This window comes from Equus asinus, chromosome 15, assembly GCF_041296235.1.
Source record: "Equus asinus isolate D_3611 breed Donkey chromosome 15, EquAss-T2T_v2, whole genome shotgun sequence".
In the NCBI taxonomy this organism is placed as follows: Eukaryota; Metazoa; Chordata; class Mammalia; order Perissodactyla; family Equidae; genus Equus; species Equus asinus.
The window spans coordinates 42,388,360-42,401,464 of NC_091804.1; the positions used below are offsets into that span (position 1 = coordinate 42,388,360).

General features: G+C 43.0%; 1 long non-coding RNA gene across 2 annotated transcripts; it reads right to left on the reverse strand.

Annotated features, from left to right (window-relative positions):
- Positions 1-1,785: 1,785 nt before the first annotated feature.
- On the reverse strand, positions 1,786-12,116 carry LOC106825479 (uncharacterized). 2 transcript variants are annotated; one of them, XR_011494695.1, is made up of 5 exons: positions 11,957-12,116; positions 8,531-8,679; positions 6,906-7,005; positions 3,809-5,012; positions 2,967-3,427 (listed from the first exon to the last, which is right to left on the reverse strand). It is a non-coding gene; the product is annotated as an uncharacterized lncRNA (long non-coding RNA). The 2 variants fall into 2 exon arrangements; XR_011494696.1 differs by lacking the exon at positions 6,906-7,005 and having other exon boundaries at positions 1,786-3,427; positions 4,643-5,012; positions 11,957-12,106.
- Between the last annotated feature and the right edge of the window lie 989 nt (positions 12,117-13,105).

Below are 13,105 nucleotides of genomic sequence, written 5' to 3' on the forward strand. Positions count from 1 at the left end.
TTATGGGCCTCAAGTTTCATTTAGTACATGAAAGGCTATAATTGGCCTTGATTTACATAACAAAGTCAAATCAGTAAGGCAAGTGCTTGAAGCATTTTTTTAAATTAAATTTGCTTTTTTTTTTTCTCCCTAATTTAGTTTCTGTATTGGTATACTCATGGCCAAATTAAGACCTACGAATATTATGGGGCCTACATCCGTCAGCTATTGCTATAATAATAATGCCATGTAACAAAATCACCCCCAAACTCGGTGCCTTAAAACTAAGTATTTAATCTCACAAAAGCATCCGCAGGTTGGCTGGTGTTGAGATGGCCTACGCTGTGCTGGGCTGGGCTTCAAGTTGTGGGTTGCATCCAGGTCTGCTCCAGATATCCTTCATCCTCCTTGGATGAGCAGGCATACGCTTCTCATGGCAATGTTGGATGTGCCAAAGAGCAAGATGCGCTGTGCAAACACATGTCAAGTCTTTGCTTGCATCGTGCTTGCTAACAGCCTCTTAGCCAAGCAAGTCACACGGCCAAGTCCAACATCAATGGGGCAGGGAAATATATTCCACCCGGAGCAGGAGTGGGAGAGGGGTGTTTTCTGAACAATAATCCACACTATCCCAGGACCTGGACCCAAATAAAAATTAAAATCAAACTAAAATGAAAAATAAAGTTATGTTTTTTCAAAGAGACAAAAATACATGTGTATGTCAAAATTAAAAATAACTTTTCTGAATTTTCCCATTGTCTCCTTCGGCAGGCAAGAAGAGGTTGTGATGGTGGCCCTGCTTTTCTGGTCCTTTAAGTGTGTGTCTAGTCTGCATATTGGACAAGCCAGAGCGATGACTATTCCTTTTTGGAACCTAGTGCCTGGCACACAGTAGATATTTGATAAAGATTGTTGAGGGCAATTGTTGGATTCTATAAATGCATGGCAATTGCGTCAGTGCATGGTAGCTCTCTTTGCTTTACAGAAACTTAGGAGCATTGTAGGCATCACATGTTTCTACATCAACGCTTCAAACACAGTTGTGTGGTGCGGAGGTACACACAACTTCTAACACTGACCTTGGAGGCCTCCAAGCAAGTCTCTGCCTCTGAGTTTTCTATTTTCTCTCTGTCTCCTCTGCAATGCAAATGAAATCCCTTTCTCATCTGATGTCGCTCACGGGAAATGCATGCCTGGAAAATAATCAACAGAGAGGAGAATGTAGACAAGTAAATAAACAGTTTAATGCATAGTAGATAAAACATGAATTAAAGTCAACCTTCAGAGCCTCACATTTTCCTTTCATCCACTGTTTATGCAATAATTACACAGTCAATTGCAACTTGCATAAATGATTTTATAAACCTGTTAGTCTATAAATATCTACAGTATATATGTATTTATAGATAAAGAGGGAGGAGACGCTCATGATTGAGCAAACATGTTCTGACATAGAAGTAACTTTGCAAATACTATAAAGTTCAGATTCTACTAATGCTAGCTTTTCCTGACCCAGGAGAACTCACATAATGTTATGAATTGTAATAACCATAACTACCTTAATTGAGAAGCTAACAGTTGTCACACCGTGGGGTAACATATCTCTGTTTCTCACCCATATAACAGTACTAGCATGCTAAAACATATCTCCATTTTCCGGAAGGGAACACTGAGGCTCAGTAAGTAATTAGAGCTTGCATTTGACCTCTAACATGCTTCCCTAGAAAATAGGGCTGTGTTGAAAGTTGACTGCCCACCCATTACAGCGAGGGCCATTGAGGACAACCAGTTAGGTACACTGATATTCACGTGGCTGTCGCATCTTTATTTCTTGCACCAAGATTAACCTAACAGAACATCCAACCTGGGAAGCCACCTTCGGGACACCCTGCAAATATTTGTGATGTATCTCCATTCTGTTTTCCTTCGGTTATTTAGCACAGAGCTTCTTTTATCAGATGATTAGAATAGGCATAGTAAGCATGTCACCTGGGTGATCAGGTGCCTGTAGTTTGAAAGTATTCCCTCTCAGGGCCATCAGTGAAGCTCAGAGATGAGATCTTACAAGCCGGTGATAAAGCTTCAAATAGCTTCCACTATGAGAGGGGATTAATTATGTGTGATTTTTCAAGCCGTACTTGCAGATTAAACAGTTAGATGTCTCCTTTCTGTCTGGTGCCTGCCTTGTACAGGCACCTTTAGTGAAACATGACTGTTAGCTTTCCTTGGCCATGAATTAGGGCACCAGAAGCCTCGATTGATTCAGGTTTAGCCACTGTCCACACAAAGCCCATCGCCGCTCTCCTGGTTGAAATCCAAAGGAAAGAACAGCAATTAGGTAACTGTGTGATGTCAAGGGAACCAGCTGGTTTGAAAAGGTCTCAAAAAACAGCCTTAAAAAAAAAAAAAACTTCTAGGGCGTTTCTGATTTTTTGAAAAAATAAGTTTAGGAGTATCTTTGTCTTTAAAAAAAACCATGAGAGTTTCTCCCTTTCCAGTTAAGAGCAATCTTTAAAAGCCATCCAAAAAAAAAAAAGAAATTGGCTCTGCTTTCTGAATTGCTAGTTGGGAGAACAAAAGAAGCAGGGAAAGTTTGACTTGACTTCCTCTGCAATTTGTTTATATCATCGGAGCAGAAAGAATCTCAGGCTCCACTCGCCACTTCCTGAATGAAGAGAGAGAGGAAAATGCCTGTGTCGAATTCATTGAGATGTGCAAAGCGATCAGCAGAGATCCCCACCGACTGGAGGAGCCAGGGGGCAAAAGAAGAACGTTTCTCAATTCAGCTACAATCTCACAAGATAACTGCAAAGTCCTGCTGGCCAGAGTCGCCAAATACGCCCCCATCCCCTCCCAGGGGCCACAGAAAGCGTAGCTCTGTGATGGTGCAGCCTCTCCTGGCTTGTTGCTATGGAGCCGGCTTCATCCAAGGCAGTGTGTCAGTCAACCCAATTCCAAGACAGCAGTGGCAGCAATCAAACAGCATTGAAATCACAAATATTTATTTGAAAATAATGTCCAAGGCAGATGTAACTGAAACGATAAAGTTCAGTTTACTTCTCTTGGTAGTAGCCAGCTGCAACAGCCAAACCAGTTAGGCGACTTTTTTTTTTTTTGGTTAGGTATGTACTGAATCACTGGCAACGAACTTCGGGATTTTAGGAGAGAGGTTTCTGTCTCTCTAGGTTCTCCTGGGCAGAATGCCTGTATCTCCCTCCTCCCCATCCCCCGAAACACACACACGCTTTCTTAAAAAACCAACTCAGGCCCGCTGAGCTCATTCGATTATCGCTGTTAGCTTCCTTCCACTTGTCTTTGTAGGCGGCAGTGAGGCCTGAAGATTTAGATGAAAGCATCAGACTGCTCCCCTCTTCCTCAAGTCTCCCCTGTGTGGTTTTCCAGCTTGTCTTTCCATAACTCGATTCAGTTGAGGTCTGCCATAGCTGGCCTATTAAAGAGAAATTTGAAATCAGTGGGTGAAAGGGCTAAGAAAGAGACAAATACGGTTAAGCAGTGAATATATTTGGCTGAGTACCATTCCTGGAGACTGATTTCATTGGCCTTGGAACCCTGGAGGGGATTGCAAAATGTGCAGATAGAACAGAGAGAGAGAATGGAGATAGACAGGAGAGACAGAAAGGAGATAAAGAGGTTTCCCTTTCCTCTGAAAGGGTGGGTTGTTCTTACTAAACGACATTTCTTGGTGAATTACTTGGTGAGTTACTGAATTAGCTCAGGAGCCAGAGAAAATGCCACATGATAAGGCTGGAGGCCATTTGAATGATAAATAATATAACATGCAGTGATTTCAAATGTCCCAGTTTCTTACTGGAAGCTTTTCTTCCAGTTCGGAGGGCAGGTTTCAATCAATTCTCTTGTCTAATTCCTGCTTCCTGCCGAGCTGCGACTGTTGGTGTTTTCAGGGAAAATCCTGGGTCATCATTTGAGAACTTTGAAAACTCAGTGTTCAATTAGGCTTCTTTTGAATCCCTTCTGAGGGTCCGTTAAATATGGGTCCAAAGTGCTTTTTGTAAGTGAAACTGATCTTGAGGTGAGGAAACTTAATCCTCTTAGTGTTAAGAAACTGAAAAATAATGTTTTAACAGCACCATTACCAGGAGACTTGGAAATTTCATTCTTCTTGTCTGTTCTGTTCAATTGTATTTTATAGACACACGAACATTTCAAAGTACAAAGGGCTATTATATAAAAAGGACACTTGGATATTCTTTATGAAGGTTCCCTTGTACTTTCATAGAATGTTTACAAGGTTAATAAGTATGCTTTTTCATCACTGTATATTTTAAATGGCTCAACTATTGCTCCCACGTTTATTTGAGAATCATTGAAACTGCTTGAATGGAGCGGGATGTCCTTTGTTTCCCATTGATTTGGAAACAAAAGACTCCGGGGGAAAAAAAGTTTACTTTGCTGCTGAATGCCGTATGCAGATGAACGTATTGTTGATTAAATTAAACCAAGGATCTGAGGACTTTTTCAAGTCTTACAACAGAAAGAATCCTCTCATAGTTATGGCACATGTTTGAATTTGCCCTCCCGTTTTCATTGATCCCGTTATGCTCGGCTCTAACGGGGTTATTCAAGTCACAAGCCCAAGTCTTCAGGAATCATAGAGTAATCAATAGAAGAGGAGAGCACCAACCAAGACAAAAGTTGCTGCGCTACTTCTTAGGTGGGAAATCCCACATGGACATCTTAAGCAGACAATGCCCTCCATCATTTTCTCCCTTCTTCATCTTTTCCGATTTCTCTAGACCCACGGTTCTCATCGTCGGCACTCCTGACATTTTGGACTGGATCCTTCGCCTTTGTGGGGGGCTGTCCTGCGCACTGTAGGGTGTTCACCCGCATCCTGGGCCCCCACCCACTAGAGGCCAGCAGCACTCCCTCCACAGTCACGACAAGCAAGTATGTCTCCCAGTGCTGCCGAATGTCCCCTGGAAGTGGGGTGGGTGGGTTGGGATTGCCTCTGGTTGAGAACCACTGTTCTAGATCAACCTGCTCACAGCATCCTGTTTGAAGAAAGAAGAGACAATTAATTTAGTGTTCAGCTGGTTATGGGGAAAATGACTGGCTACAAAGCAGTTATTTTCATTAGAATTCGTAGAGTTAGAACGAAAAATATGAGAGAGAAACAGAAAAAGAATGAATCAGAGGACTTAGAGATAATTTACTAGCTGGCTCTTCACTTTACACGTGAGGACCACAGTGGGAAGGGCATTCCAAGGTGCACAATTTGATGGGGAGTTCAGGCTTGTTATGATTATTTTTATTTATTTTTTTCTAGTGGCGCATGGTTTCACTTACCTATCATAGTGACCCTCCTACTGGCACACATCTTAGACTAGGCTGACCATAACCTGTCACAGTCCTTTTCCTTATGACCTTGAAGTAATATTTACTAATTTAATTTCCAGTGGACAAAAATGGGCATGTACTGCAATAATAAGGTACACATGTATTTCATGACATACTGTTAGGATAATAGAGAAAAAATATATTTTAAAAACTGTGAGTCAACATGGCTGTAAGAAGTTGAAAAAATGTTTTGGTATATAAAGGTATATCTGTTTCTCCAAACACTAGTTTCTCTACTATCTGTTTCTATAGTTCACATTGACTATTTTTGTTACATATCTAAAAAAAAGAGAAGCAGTGTCCAGCACCACACAATCTGAGTCCTATATACACAAAGATCATAAAGCTACCAGTATTTAACTTTTATTTCTTAAAAAATAAGTTTTAAATTATGAAATGTTTTGAGCACTATGACAAGGGGGGGCAGAATAATATAACAGGCGTGTGCTCGCTGCTAAGCGGTACTGGTTTCCAGCTCTCCCATTCCGGGACCTATCCTGGGCCTTCTGGCTGGAAACATTCTCCCCTCATATATCTGCATGACTCATTCCTTCCTTCGCTCCATCCAGGTTGCTGCGGAAGGGCACCTCCTCCGACAGGCCTCCTGACCATTCTTTATAGTGAATGCCACTGCAAAATATATTCCATATAACAAACAAGGAACGCCGTCCCCCTGCCCTGGTCACTCCCTGTCCAGCCCTGCTTTAATGTTTCTTCATAGCACATATCTTATTATATAGTTATATATAATATGTATTATATATTTGGTTTACTTATTTATTGTCTGTCTCCTCCAACTGAATCTAGGCTGTGACTCCCTGAGGGCCTGTGTTTTATCTACCAGTGCCCAGAACAATGCCTGGTCCACAGTAGGCACTCAATAAATGTCTGCTGAATGAAAGTGTTATTGTCTGGGCAAACTTGGTGGGCACGAGCAGGCTGGTAAGAATTTGGTGTGGATTGATGAATTCTTGCACTCTTGTCAATGACCTTTGTCTATTCAAGTGTAACAATATTATATTTAATATTGAATTGCTTTGGCATGACAAATTTAATATTTCAAGCTGTTAATGATTTATTCACTTTAGACAACAGGTTGGGTTTTTTAACAGAGAAAAGTCTAATGAAGAAAATAAAAATGGACTCTCAGCCGTGATATTTCAACAAGCAAATAAATAATAGAAATACTTGCTTATAGTTACAAACCTCAAATTTAAGAAAGTTATAGAATAAAAAGTAGATGACATCCCCCTATCTACTTTTCTGGTTCCTATCACAAGAAGAAAGACCTGTAGCCAATTTCTTGTGGATTGTTCCAGAAAATTCTAATATGTCCATAGGCATAAATTTACTAGGAAAATATACATTCTCTTAATTTGTTTTAAACACACACACATACACCAGAAGAGTTTCTTCTGCAACTTTTGCACGGTTTGTACTTAGATATTTATTTGTTCAACTGTCTGTTGAACATGCACCTCTCCTTTTCCTGACTCCATCTGCCTGCCACCCAGGCCCAGAGGCTGACGCACGGCGAGCCTCCTCACCTGTTTGCCGAGCGGATGGTCAAACGGTTCATGCCTCTCTAACAGCAGGCGCTGTGCTTTTACAGAATTCTGATTCCGTTAATGAAGCTCCTTAAGGTTCCTATTCAATGAACATTTATAGATTGTTTTAAAAAAATTGATGGTGGTTTGGTGTTTTCACATGAATTATCTCATGCCATCCTCAGGGAAATCTCCTAAGGTGGTTATTTTAATTCCTGTTTTTCAAATGAGGAAACGAGGACTCAGAGAAGTCAAAGCCAGACTACAGATTAAGATTTTAATATTAGGAAAATGTTCTAGGCCGCCATGCCCTTTGCATATTTCTAAGTATCTTCCTTTTTACCGATCTCAAACACCAGAATGCTATGAACGTTTAAGCTTAGCTCTCAATACCAAATATTTCTGTCTAGTCTGTCACGCCGCAAAGATACATTTCAAGTCTCTCTAATTAGCCCAGCAGATAAAGCAAAGAGCCTAAGACTCTAAATAAACACTAACAAAACAAACAGAAAACCCCTCGAACACCAAAGAAACTTCTGGACAGTGCAAAAACTAACCAACGTGACTTCTGAGAAGGCGGCCTGAGCAGCTCAGAATCAAAACACAGGAAGTAAGTTGTAAATGGTATAATGAATAAAACAACTATTTTGGGAGGTGAAACAGAATCTGCATTCTGCTGTTTAGATGTCACCTTGCAAAGTGAGGACGGAGTATGTGGGCTCAGAATGTTCACCCAGTGGCTCTGTTTTCAAACAGAAACAGCCAAACATAACTCAGGAAATAAACAAAAACCATTGAATTACACACTTAAAATGGGTGAAATTTAATGGCATGTACACATATAGATTCTCAATGACTGTTAAAAAAAAAAAAAGAAGCCAAATTAAAAGTTGTTTTATTTTCTAGCAGTCAGCCGGTGCAGATTCGGGCCGTGTGTGTGTGCCTGTGTGTGTGTGTGTGTGTGTGTGTATGTGTGTGTCTTTCAAAAAATGTGGTCTGTGAGTCCAGAGCATACCAGGATGTGGGAGACTCAAAGGTTACTGTTTAATATTATGTAGAAAACATGTGTGCAGAGCTAAAACAGTTCTCCGATAAAAAGGCCACGGGACTGGGGTCTCTTGAGAAGTAAAAATAGATGAAAAAGATGAAGCTTTTGTTCTGTAGGTGTTGCCACATCTTCCTACTGGGGTGAAGCTGCCAGAGCGTAAAGCTTGCCTCCCACTTGTAGCTTGCCTGTTGATTCTGTTTGCTCGTAATAGCAGCCTTGTTCCATCTGCTGGGATTCAGAGATTTACGGAGGCAGAGTGTGAGGGGAATTATTTCCAAAAGAAATAATCACAGGAATAGGAAGAGGGAGGGAGGGACGGAGTGAGAGAGGGCGAGAGAGAGGAGAGAGCGAGAGAAACAGAAGCAGAGGGAGAGAAAGAGAAACAGAGAGAGAGGGAGAGGAGAAATAGATTTTCAGAAGAGAACGAAGTTGGCTGTATTTTCCTTAAAACATTAAAAAGAACACTGCGAGAGCTATAAACTGACAGCGATGCCTTAAGAAGAGCCATCTGTTGAGGTTGGATGAGTGAAATGAACCTCAAAAGGCAAGGGGATGGGTGGGGAGGAGGATCGCTTACTGTGAGGAGCAGGGTTTTGTGGCTACAGCTCATGTTGCGGTTTGATGCCCCTCTGACTCACAGAGGCAAGAAAAAGGAGTGTGGACGGGAGGCAGCCTGCTAGCGGGGGGTCAGGTGAGGCTTCCCTCACACTCCGCATCAGCACCTCCCTGTGGGAAGAAGGAGAATAAGACAAACAAGCAAACCTCAAAATTACAAACAACAACAAAAAAAACAAAACAAAAAAACCTTATTCAGTCTAAAAGAAAAAACAAATGAGGTATTGTTCTGAGAATTATATGAGCCAATGCCCACACGTAACTCTGATTATTCTCTCTTAATCATAGGTTTAAAAATGCCGATAAAACTTATCTATCATGGAAGCCTAGGACAGTGGTTACTTTGGGAAAGGAATAATGACAAGAAGGGGGCCCCGAGGGACTTTTGGGGTGCTGATGACCTGTGGGAAAATTCACCAAGCTGAATACTTTCCATTTTCCCGCTACTCTGTGTATGTGTAATATTTTACTAACATTTAAAAAAATGCCAATATGCATCTCCCTGTTCCTGCTTCTCCGTTCATTGCTAACTTAACGTGACCAAAGAGAACTTGGACTTTCCTCTGGCCATCTTTCCCCTCCTTAAGTCGCGGTAGCCTTCCTGGATTCTGACAGCGTCATCCTGGATTCTTCTTTCTCTAATCCCCTCAACCAATCTGCCTCCCCTGGTGTCTCTAGCTCTAAAACAGGTCCCAGATCTCTCTGATCCCCTCCATCTCCTCCGACCTTCCAAGTCAATGTCACTTTTGGCCGGACAACCGTAATCGACTCCCAATTGGGTTTTCCCGCTTCCAGGCAACTCTCTTTCACACTAAGCCATTCTCCAAAGTTACCTTTTAAAAAATGGAAATCAGGTGACAACATTCTCCCTCCTGGAAACTTCCTGATGGCTTCCCATCACATTTAAAGTGAGACCCAGCTGTTGGGAAGCCTTCTCGAGTCGTACAAGGAAAGCCTCACCACCTCTCCCTCGCCCCTGTTTTCCCTCTTGCTCACTCTGTCCCAGCCACTTTGGCCTCCTTTCTGTTCCTTAAACTCGCTAAGCTCATTCCTTCCTCAGGGACTTGGCTTTGTTGTCCCTGTCCTGGGTCTCAGCTCTCATGTCACTTTCTCACAGAGGCTGCCCTGATCACCTGCAACTTAGTTATCACTCCCCATCGCATTACCTTCAGAACACCTGTCACGATTGGATGTATTATGTTATCTCTTGGTTTTATTGTTGATTGGATTTCTCCCTCATGAGGATATAGGTGCCCAGGGGAGCAAGGACTGTGTCTGTCTCATCAATGTCTCCATTTGGATGCATAAAAATAGTTTCAAGCATCACATGCCCAAACCCCAATTCCTGAACTTCCCACTCCGCACCATCACCCCTCCTCCACAACCTGCTTTCCTCATAGTCTTCCAGTCTCTGCTGCAACTGCATTCATTCAGTAGCTCAGGTCAGAAATCTTGGAGTCGTCCCTGACGCCCTTTCCCCTCACATTCCACACTCAACCCATCAACACCTTCAGCTTTCCCGTCAAAGAGTCTGACAATGCACCGCCACATCCTGCTTCTGTCCTGGTCCAGCCAGCGAAAGGAGCTTCCATAGTGTCCCCGTCCATCCCTCGGGGCCCCCACTTCATCTAGTCTCCAGAGTGGGATCATTTGAAAATAATTTTAAATGCCTCGTCTTCTAGAGCTCCCCAATGACTCCCCATCTCAGAGTAGACTCTAAAGTCCTTCTGCGACCCACACCCCTCCACTCCTCTCAGGCCGCCTCCTCCATCCTCCCCTCTTTTCCTTGCTTACTCCACTCTGGCCACATGAGCCAAAGACATACCCCCTCGGACCCTTTGCACCTGCTGCTCTCTCTCTCTCTGGAATGATTCCCCCAAATGCCCCATGCTGTGTTCCCTCACTTGTTGAGGTCTCTGTCTAATGAAGCCTTCTCCAGCATTTCTATTCAAGTCCCCCCACCCCGGTCCCCCTATTTCTCTCCCTTACTTATTTTTCTGCAAAGCACTTGTGAGTCCTTGGACGTATGTCATATTTGTGTATTTGTTGGTAGTCCCCTCCACTACAATGTAAGTTCCACGAGGGTGGGGGTTTTTGTCTCTTTTCGTCATGGCTGTGTCCTCATTGCCCATGTCAGTGCCTGGCAGATAGTAAGCACTCATAGGTTATTAATTAATTAATAATAATTAATTGAATACACTGATGGGATTCATCATTGACTAGCACATGCTAAGGATTTAAGTCCTCGTTAAGGGAGTAAATGAATGACCATTAAAAGAAATTTACAAGTCATTAAATCAACAAAGATATACAGAGTTTCTATCATGGGTCTGGAACTGATCTACAGTAATGAATAGAACAGACGAGATCTCTGGCCACCTGGAGCTCAAAGTATACTTGGGAAAAGCCACAGATCCAACAATCACAGAAACATCTCACTGCAAACTTGGTACTGCTGCAAGGAAAAGTAGAGAACGCTCTTGAGCGTCTAGCTCCAATAGAGAGAACTGGGAAGGTGACAGAGGAGGTGACATTTGAGCTGAGATGAGACAGTTGAGCTGAGCAGGGAATAGGGGCAAGGATGGGGGAGGCAGGGAGTTGGGGAAAACGTTTCTGGCAGAAGAAACTTTCAGTTCAAGGGCCCTGAGGCCCTGGGTGTGGATTCATCATTTACATCTTACTGTTTCCAAGATCCTAATGAGCCTCAGTATTTGCTTTTTGATATTTACTATTAATTTCATTTTTTAGCTGTCAATGGAATACGGGTTCTCAATAGAATATGGATTTTGATTCTTTCCCCAGTGGACATGGGAAGCACCTTTAAACTCAGGATTCTGATGAAATCTTTGCAACCTCGGAGTTTATGTAGTATGTGGTTGGGTTTTGACGTCATCCTTGTTTGTTTTCTTCTTTTTTCAGTCCTTTGACACTGGCTAGTCATTAAAATTTAGAGCTCACCCTAGGTTAAGTGGTTGATTTCCTGGAAAACAGCTGGTTGAGCTTCCCCCTGTGCACCTCTGAAATAAACATCCCCTTTGGAGAAAGGCCTTCTTTAGTGCCTTCCTGCTCAGCATCTTTTTTGCAATTTACACTCCTGTTTTGCATGACTTGTCAGAAGAAATCTAGAAGAATGATAACTAAAAAAACAGCCAAGGGTTATTAAGCACTTCCCTGTATTACCAGCACTGGGAGTAGATACTATTATTACCCTATTTTCACAAATGAGGACCTGAGGCTTGGGAGGCGAAATAATGTGTCCCACCTCAGTCAGTGACTAACAAATGGCAGAGGTGGGTTTTAGATTCTGGACTGGGTGACTCAAGAGCTTGTGCTCTTAATCATCGAGCCACAGGCCTTCTGGACCCCAGATTTGAAAGTCTCCTCTTACCTGCAGTTTCCCCAGCTGTCAGATGACGGTGTTGAGCCCAAAGTTCTAATTCTCGCAGTCCATGTACAGACAGAGGTGTTCATATTTTATCTTGCAAAGGCAACCAACTCTGGCTAACTTGTGCTGAAATGGACTGATGTTGAGTAACTCACAAATGGGGAACTGAGAACTAAAAAAGAAAGAGAGAAATAGGGAGGGAGGAAGGGAAAGGGAGGAAGAGAGAAGAGAGGAAATGAGGGAGAGAGAGGAAGCGAGAACCGGAGCAGTCTCCTGTGTCTAGGTAGCAAGTAGACTTCACAAGGGTTTTTTCTCGATGGGTGAACTGCAGGCTGTTTTCCACTCTGCGTCAGCCCGGTGAAGATTCGCTGGCCCAGACTCTAGAGTTTGATGATTTATCTTGGCCATGGATTCATCCCTTGGCTAGGGAAGGGCAGGGTACCTTGATTGACAGTCCCACTGGGCTGGCTCACAATGGGGTGGGTCATTCCCTGAAGGACACTTACGGTGCTGTAATGCAAAGATTGGGAAATGGATGCGGGGCCCTCGAAAACAACTGATAGCCACTCTACCTTCCTCTTGCTCACCCGCTGTACGAAGGTTGGAAGTACAAACTCCATTCAGTCTCAGTTCTGCCTTTTGCTCCCACTGTCAAGGGCTCATCCTTGTCTAAAGGGCACCTAGTGCAGTGCCAGGCACAGAGCAGGTGCTTGCCAAGTAAATGTGGGATAAATAAATGAATAGAAAAGAAAAAACACAGCTCTGATGCTGAACTAGCTCTCCTGCTTGTAGACAGACATCACATCTCACTAAAGCCAGCCTCCCCTGGGTTGGGCTGTTGAGGAATTCCAAAAAATAGCACCCTTCCCTGTCCAAATTCTTAACCAATGAGAAATAAGACAAAAGAATCAGCAGGTTGTCTTAGTCCTTTTGGGCTGCTATACCTAAAATACCATAGACTAGATGGCTTATAAACAACAGAGATTTACTTCTCACGGTTCTGGAGGCTGAAGTCCAGGATCAGGGGCCAGCACGGTTCCATCCTGGGAGAGCTCTCTTCTGGGTGCCAGATGGCTGACTTCCCACTGTGTTGTCACATGGCAGATGAGGTGAGGGAGCGCTCTGCGGCCTCTTCCGTAAGGGCGCTTATCC